Genomic DNA, 8042 nt, shown 5'->3' with positions numbered 1-8042 from the left:
CTCTCTCTCTCTCTCTCTCTCTCTCTCTCTCTCTCTCTCTCTCTCTCTCTCTCTCTCTCTCTCTCTCTCTCTCTCTCTCTCTCTCTCTCTCTCTCTCTCTCTCTCTCTCTCTCTCTCTCTCTCTCTCTCTCTCTCTCTCTCTCTCTCTCTCTCTCTCTCTCTCTCTCTCTCTCTCTCTCTCTCTCTCTCTCTCTCTCTCTCTCTCTCTCTCTCTCTCTCTCTCTCTCTCTCTCTCTCTCTCTCTCTCTCTCTCTCTCTCTCTCTCTCTCTCTCTCTCTCTCTCTCTCTCTCTCTCTCTCTCTCTCTCTCTCTCTCTCTCTCTCTCTCTCTCTCTCTCTCTCTCTCTCTCTCTCTCTCTCTCTCTCTCTCTCTCTCTCTCTCTCTCTCTCTCTCTCTCTCTCTCTCTCTCTCTCTCTCTCTCTCTCTCTCTCTCTCTCTCTCTCTCTCTCTCTCTCTCTCTCTCTCTCTCTCTCTCTCTCTCTCTCTCTCTCTCTCTCTCTCTCTCTCTCTCTCTCTCTCTCTCTCTCTCTCTCTCTCTCTCTCTCTCTCTCTCTCTCTCTCTCTCTCTCTCTCTCTCTCTCTCTCTCTCTCTCTCTCTCTCTCTCTCTCTCTCTCTCTCTCTCTCTCTCTCTCTCTCTCTCTCTCTCTCTCTCTCTCTCTCTCTCTCTCTCTCTCTCTCTCTCTCTCTCTCTCTCTCTCTCTCTCTCTCTCTCTCTCTCTCTCTCTCTCTCTCTCTCTCTCTCTCTCTCTCTCTCTCTCTCTCTCTCTCTCTCTCTCTCTCTCTCTCTCTCTCTCTCTCTCTCTCTCTCTCTCTCTCTCTCTCTCTCTCTCTCTCTCTCTCTCTCTCTCTCTCTCTCTCTCTCTCTCTCTCTCTCTCTCTCTCTCTCTCTCTCTCTCTCTCTCTCTCTCTCTCTCTCTCTCTCTCTCTCTCTCTCTCTCTCTCTCTCTCTCTCTCTCTCTCTCTCTCTCTCTCTCTCTCTCTCTCTCTCTCTCTCTCTCTCTCTCTCTCTCTCTCTCTCTCTCTCTCTCTCTCTCTCTCTCTCTCTCTCTCTCTCTCTCTCTCTCTCTCTCTCTCTCTCTCTCTCTCTCTCTCTCTCTCTCTCTCTCTCTCTCTCTCTCTCTCTCTCTCTCTCTCTCTCTCTCTCTCTCTCTCTCTCTCTCTCTCTCTCTCTCTCTCTCTCTCTCTCTCTCTCTCTCTCTCTCTCTCTCTCTCTCTCTCTCTCTCTCTCTCTCTCTCTCTCTCTCTCTCTCTCTCTCTCTCTCTCTCTCTCTCTCTCTCTCTCTCTCTCTCTCTCTCTCTCTCTCTCTCTCTCTCTCTCTCTCTCTCTCTCTCTCTCTCTCTCTCTCTCTCTCTCTCTCTCTCTCTCTCTCTCTCTCTCTCTCTCTCTCTCTCTCTCTCTCTCTCTCTCTCTCTCTCTCTCTCTCTCTCTCTCTCTCTCTTACTTGAACACTGGAGCTTGCAGTAATTGGAGGTACTTTTAATCCCACCAATACACCAGTACAATGCGTTGATCTGGAAGATGCCGTAGTCTTTACTTCCCTTGGTGTTCTTGTTCGAGGCGGCCGTGTTGAAGCTTGACTCGTACTGCGCGATACACACAACTGTTGTGGTTGGCACCGTGGGTGAGTAAGGAGTTCGGTATCGTGGTCATTGAGGCAAATTAATCACAATCAATAACTCAATTAAACAGGCAAAATTCGATGTTTCCTGATGCCATAACTTACTATAAGAAATATATTTACTTTGTATACTTCAATCCTTACACAATCTTCACATATTTTTATTTACGAAGATTGTATTCCTAATTCTGACAGTGTTCACTAACATATTTCATGAGAGACAAGGTGGACAAAGCCGCTGGATACATACAGTTCTTGACAAGGGTGCGGGACATGTGGTACGTATTGGTCAGCACTTTGGCCAGTTCACACTTTGTGTACACCTTTCCCGAGGACGTCCCCACCAGGGCGGCCACCACCACCAGCGTCACACACGACCACATCATCCTGGGGAAGGGAGACAGTGTATATGTGTGTGTGTGTGTGTGTGTGTGTGTGTGTGTGTGTGAGAGAGAGAGGGAGAGAGAGAGAGGGAGAGAGAGAGAGAGACAGAGAATGAGAGAAGTCTCTATTGAGATTACTCTCTGCTCCATTAAGTAGGGTAGTCCTCAATGAAGCAGAATCCGAAAGTCACTCAACTGGTGCCATCGTTCCACAAGATAGTGTCTTTGGCACTCTGCTGTGGAATGTCTGTTTAAAAAAATCTACTTCATCTCATTCCTGAATCTCAAACCTATAAAACACACTCTGACATGAATATATGGAAAAGGAGAAATGCCAACTGCTATAAGACTCATCAATCACCAGTTTTCATCAATTTCTACCTGGGGTGGGAGTTGGCAGGTCACATTTGCGGCTGAGGAAACACAGAATAGCTAGACTACACACTGCAAATCAGATAGATATTCAAAATAATGGAAAAAAAACTAGTGTTCAGAGATGAAACTGACATATTGGGAATAAAGTTTGACAATGAAGAGCCACGTGTTTAACCTAGCCAAAAAGGCAGTCAGGAAACGTACAGCTCTACGGTGCATCTCACACCTTCTTGACAGCAGGGGCTGCAAAACCTTATATGATGCACAAGTTCGCTCTCATTTAGGGTAAGCAGCCCTCTTCTGGATTGCCTGCCCTCCAACACTCATCAGAATGTTGGACAAAGTGGAGAGCTGTGCATGAAGGCTGATCTCTAGTCTTGATCAAGTCTGGTGGGAACGGTCTGAACACCAGAGCCTGCAACACCGTCACGACGTTGGTGGTCTTACTGTTATATTCAAGGCTATAACAATTCTTAAAGTTCCATTCCTGGCCAAACATCGTGAACAACTACTATAGTTGGCACCCGTAGCACTATCATCTCAACCTTCAACAGTCTCATGCTGAAACTGTCTTTCTCAAGAACATCACACCATCAGCGATTACTCATTCCTAGGATGACTCGAATTTGGAACTTGTTCTATCTGGAGGCTTATTAAGGCCCCATAAAGCTCTAACCAAACAGCAAGGCTACTTAAGTCCTATGAACCTTTGGACGGTTATTAAGATCACACAATAGCTAACTGAACAACCAACACGTATACTTTACACCAATCAACCTCTGGAAGGTTATTAAGTCCACCACAACAGCTTACTGACCAACCAGCAAGTATACTTAAATCCTGAACAAAGTCCACGACTAAAGTAAACATCGTGTATATTGAGAAGTAGGGTACACTTTTCAGTGTATATATCGTGGAGTTTTGATACCATAGTGCTGACGCTCACAGATATCAATCCCAGCGGATTAATTCCGTGCCATTGTATGCTGACTTTATTGGCTTGAATATGCCTAATTAATGCAATAATTACTAAAGCTTACATGTTTAACAATGGCATAGAGTAGTTTCGACAACGTTAAATGATGAACTCAACACACCCAGAGTAAATCATTAACAATTAACACACCCACATAGTAACTACTGAACAATGTAGTAACATGACTAACCTCATCTCTGACCAGCGGGAGCGACACGTCCACACACCTCGGAGTCTCCAGGCCGACTATCCTGAGCCTGGCTCCATGCTGACATATATACCCGCGCTCACCTAATGCGTCATATTTTCAGCGGAAGCCATCAAGCAACTTTGCATCACATAAGTGGAGGTTCAAGTCTCAGGCACGGCTCTTGGGATCTCCAAGTATTTTAAAATGCAACCTGGAGACTGTTAAGGTATATATCTATAATGCTAGAGAGATGTCTCTCTGTCTCTTTTTCTCTGTCCAAAGTTGAAGGCCAGACGCTCGAGGTTAGACTTGCCCAAACTTGGAGTGGGAATTGTCTGGGGTACGGAATTATTATAAGCTGGTTGGGGTCGCCATAATTCAAGAGGTGCCAGCGTGTCAGGATAACATTCTGACCCGCGCCCTCCACCGGCGATTTTTGACACGGGCCTCTGGCTACACCAATTAAAATATTTTGGAAACTAAAATTAAATAACCATTTTCTTCTATAGAAATATACGTCACTATACACCGCTCACTGGAAAATTAACATAAAAATTCTCCTATCCTATCCTTAAGGGTGCTGCATATCTTCTTCTTCGAGGCTTAAGGGTCCCTACAAACAACCAGAGTTGGTAGCCCAGTATAGTATACTGGTAGTATATATATATGGTAGTATATATATTATATATATATATATATATATATATATATATATATATATATATATATATATATATGTCGTACCTAGTAGCCAGAACGCACTTCTCAGCCTACTATGCAAGGCCCGATTTGTCTAATAAGCCAAGTTTTCATGAATTAATTGTTTTTCATCAACCTAACCTACCTAACCTAACCTAACCTAACTTTTTTGGCTACCTAACCTAACCTAACCTATAAAGATAGGTTAGGTTAGGTTAGGTAGGGTTGGTTAGGTTCGGGCATATAACTACGTTAATTTTAACTCCAATGAAAAAAAATTGATCTCATACATAATGAAATGGGTAGCTTTATCATTTCATAAGAAAAACATTTGAGAAAATATATTAATTCATAAAAATTTGGCTTATTAGGCAAATCGGGCCTTGCATAGTAGGCCAAAAAGTGCGTTCTGGCTACTAGGTACGACATATATATATATATATATATATATATATATATATATATATATATATATGTCGTACCTAGTAGCCAGAACTCACTTTTTGGCCTACTATTCAAGGCCCGATTTGCCTAATAAGCCAAGTTTTCCTGAATTAATATATTTTTTTCTAATTTTTTTCTTATGAAATGATAAAGCTACCCATTTCATTATGTATGAGGTCATTTTTTTTTATTGGAGTTAAAATTAACGTAGATATATGACCGAACCTAACCAACCCTACCTAACCTAACCTAACCTATCTTTATAGGTTAGGTTTGGTTAGGTAGCCGAAAAAGTTAGGTTAGGTTAGGTTAGGTAGTCGAAAAACAATTAATTCATGAAAACTTGGCTTATTAGGCAAATCGGGCCTTGCATAGTAGGCTGAGAAGTGCGTTCTGGCTATTAGGTACGACAATATATATATATATATATATATATATATATATATATATATATATATATATATATATATATATATATATATATATATATATATATATATATATATATTTATGTCGTACCTAGTAGCCAGAACTCACTTCTCAGCCTACTATGCAAGGCCCGATTTGCCTAATAAGCCTAGTTTTCATGAATTAATGTTTTTTCGACAACCTAACCTACCTAACCTAACCTAACCTAACGTTTTTGGCTACCTAACCTAACCTAACCTATAAAGATAGGTTAGGTTAGGTTAGGTAGGGTTGGTTAGGTTCGGTCATATATCTACGTTAACTTTAACTCCAATAAAAAAAAATTGACCTCATACATAATGAAATGGGTAGCTTTATCATTTCATAAGAAAAAAATTAGAGAAAATATATTAATTCAGTAAAACTTGGCTTATTAGGCAAATCGGGCCTTGTATAGTAGGCTGAGAAGTGAGTTCTGGCTACTAGGTACGACATATATATATATATATATATATATATATATATATATATATATATATATATATATATATATATATATATATATATATATATATATATATGTCGTACCTAGTAGCCAGAACTCTCTTCTCAGCCTACTATACAAGGCCCGATTTGCCTAATAAGCCAAGTTTTCATGAATTAATGTTTTTTCGACTACCTAACCTAGCCTAACCTAACTTTTTCGGCTGCCTAACCTAACCTAACCTATAAAGATAGGTTAGGTTAGGTAGGGTTAGTTTGGTTCGGTCATATATCTATGTAAATTTTAACTCCAATAAGAAGCAATTGCTCTCATACATAATGAAATGGGTAACTTTATCATTTAATAAGAAAAAAAATAGAAAAAAATATATTAATTCAGGAAAATTTGGCTTATTAGGCAAATCGGGCCTTGCATAATAGGATGAGAAGTGCGTTCTGGCTACTAGGTACGACATTATATATATATATATATATATATATATATATATATATATATATATATATATATATATATATATATATATATATATATATATATATATAAATATATATATATATATATATATATATATATATATATGTCGTACCTAGTAGCCAGAACGCACTTCTTGGCCTACTATGCAAGACCAGATTTGCCTAATAGGCCGAGTGATCTTCTTTATTTTCAATAAACTGTTTCCAGTTAATTTGAATTATTATTATTATATTATAATGAGAATATAAATTATTGACTTAGTTGTGTTAGTTTAGGTTAGGTTTAGATAGGTTACGTTACATCTTCTTCTCTAGGTTATCTTGAGATGATTTCGGGGCTTTAGTGTTCCTGCGGCCCGGTCCTCGACCAGGCCTCCTCCCCCAGGAAGCAGCCCGTGACAGCTGACTAACACCCAGGTACCTATTTTACTGCTAGGTAACCGGGGCATAGGGTGAAAGAAACTCTACCCATTGTTTCTCGCCGGCGCCCGGGATCAAACACGGGACCACAGGATCACAAGTCCAGCGTGCTGTCCGCTCGGCCGACCGGCTCCCTTAACGCTACGACGTTACGACACTTAACTTAACGCTCCCTCGACGTTAGGTAAGGTTGGTTAGGTTCGGTCATATATCTACGATAGTTTTAACTCAAATTTCAACGAATTGACTTATAAATAATGAAATGGACAGATTTATCCTTTCATCAGAAAAAAATTAGAAAAATATATAAATTCAGGAAAACTTGGCTTATTAGGCAAATCGGGGCTTGCATAGTAGGCCGAGTACGACGTTCTGGCTACTAGGTACAATATATATATATACATCTTTCTAGATGTTACAGTCATGGAAAGGAGCGGAGTTTTCCACACTGCAGTCTACACTAAGGAAACAAACATAGGAATGTGCCTGAATGCCAACAGTGACTGCCCTGACAGGTACAAGAGGAGTGTTGCTAACGCATACGTCGACCGTGCTCTCAGCCACAGCTCAGAATGGAAGCAAGTCGACGAAGAACTCTGTAGGGTAAGGCAGGTCCTAGTCAATAACGGCTTCTCCAATGGTTTCATCGAAGACATCATAAGAAGGAAAGTGAAAAGCCATGCAACCTCCGAAGAGACAACTAACACAACACCTATACCCCCTATTAGACTATTTTACAGGAACTTCTTTTCCACAGCTCATAAAACGGAGGAAAGGGTCCTGAAAGATATTGTTAATAGAAACGTTATCCCTACAGACAAAAATCAGAGGATACAACTGACGATTTACTATAAAACCAGAAAAACGGCCAGCCTACTCATGAGAAACTCTCCAGACACAAAACAGAACGCTTTAAAAGAGACTAACGTCGTCTATGCCTTCAAATGCCCACTTGGGGACTGTAAGCTCCAAAAAACCCAGTATATAGGCAAGACAACAACATCTCTTTCTAGGCGTTTAACGATGCATAAGCAACAGGGCTCCATTAAGGAACATATAATCTCTTCCCATAACCAAACCATCGCCAGAGAAATCCTAGTAAACAACACAGAAATCATCGATAGATACAGCGATAGCAGGCGGCTTGACGTTTGCGAGGCACTACACATCAAGAAGTCAACACCAGCAATCAACAGCCAATTATTGCACAACTATATTCTACCCACCTCAAGACTCCGCTCCAATATAGAAGCATCAAGAAATATGGACCAATAGGCTTTCTACAAACACTTCTATTCAATACCCATTGTTTCTGTTCTGTCTTGTGTTGATACTTTTAATACCCTATTAATATCCCCTATTGTTCTGTCTTGTGTTAATGCCACATCACCCTTCCCACCTCACTCAAATGTAGATATAAAATCAGAGAAACGCAAGTTCTAATCAGTTGTGTATTTGTGAAGTCTTTGAAAATGTAATAAGTTTTACGAAACGCGCCCGTGTCGCGTCAGACTAGAAATAAAAAATGAATTTTGGAGAAGTGATTTTT

At 40.4% G+C, this 8042-nt stretch overlaps 1 long non-coding RNA gene across 1 annotated transcript; it reads right to left on the bottom strand.

Annotated features, from left to right (window-relative positions):
• Positions 1-1465: 1465 nt before the first annotated feature.
• LOC123750600 (uncharacterized) lies at positions 1466-3596 on the bottom strand. The gene is made up of 3 exons (XR_006772023.2): positions 3545-3596; positions 1871-2007; positions 1466-1602 (listed from the first exon to the last, which is right to left on the bottom strand). It is a non-coding gene; the product is annotated as an uncharacterized lncRNA (long non-coding RNA).
• Positions 3597-8042: the final 4446 nt, after the last annotated feature.

The sequence above is a fragment of the Procambarus clarkii genome, chromosome 58, assembly GCF_040958095.1.
Source record: "Procambarus clarkii isolate CNS0578487 chromosome 58, FALCON_Pclarkii_2.0, whole genome shotgun sequence".
NCBI classification, from domain to species: Eukaryota; Metazoa; Arthropoda; class Malacostraca; order Decapoda; family Cambaridae; genus Procambarus; species Procambarus clarkii.
This window is presented reverse-complemented; position numbering and strand designations above follow the sequence as displayed.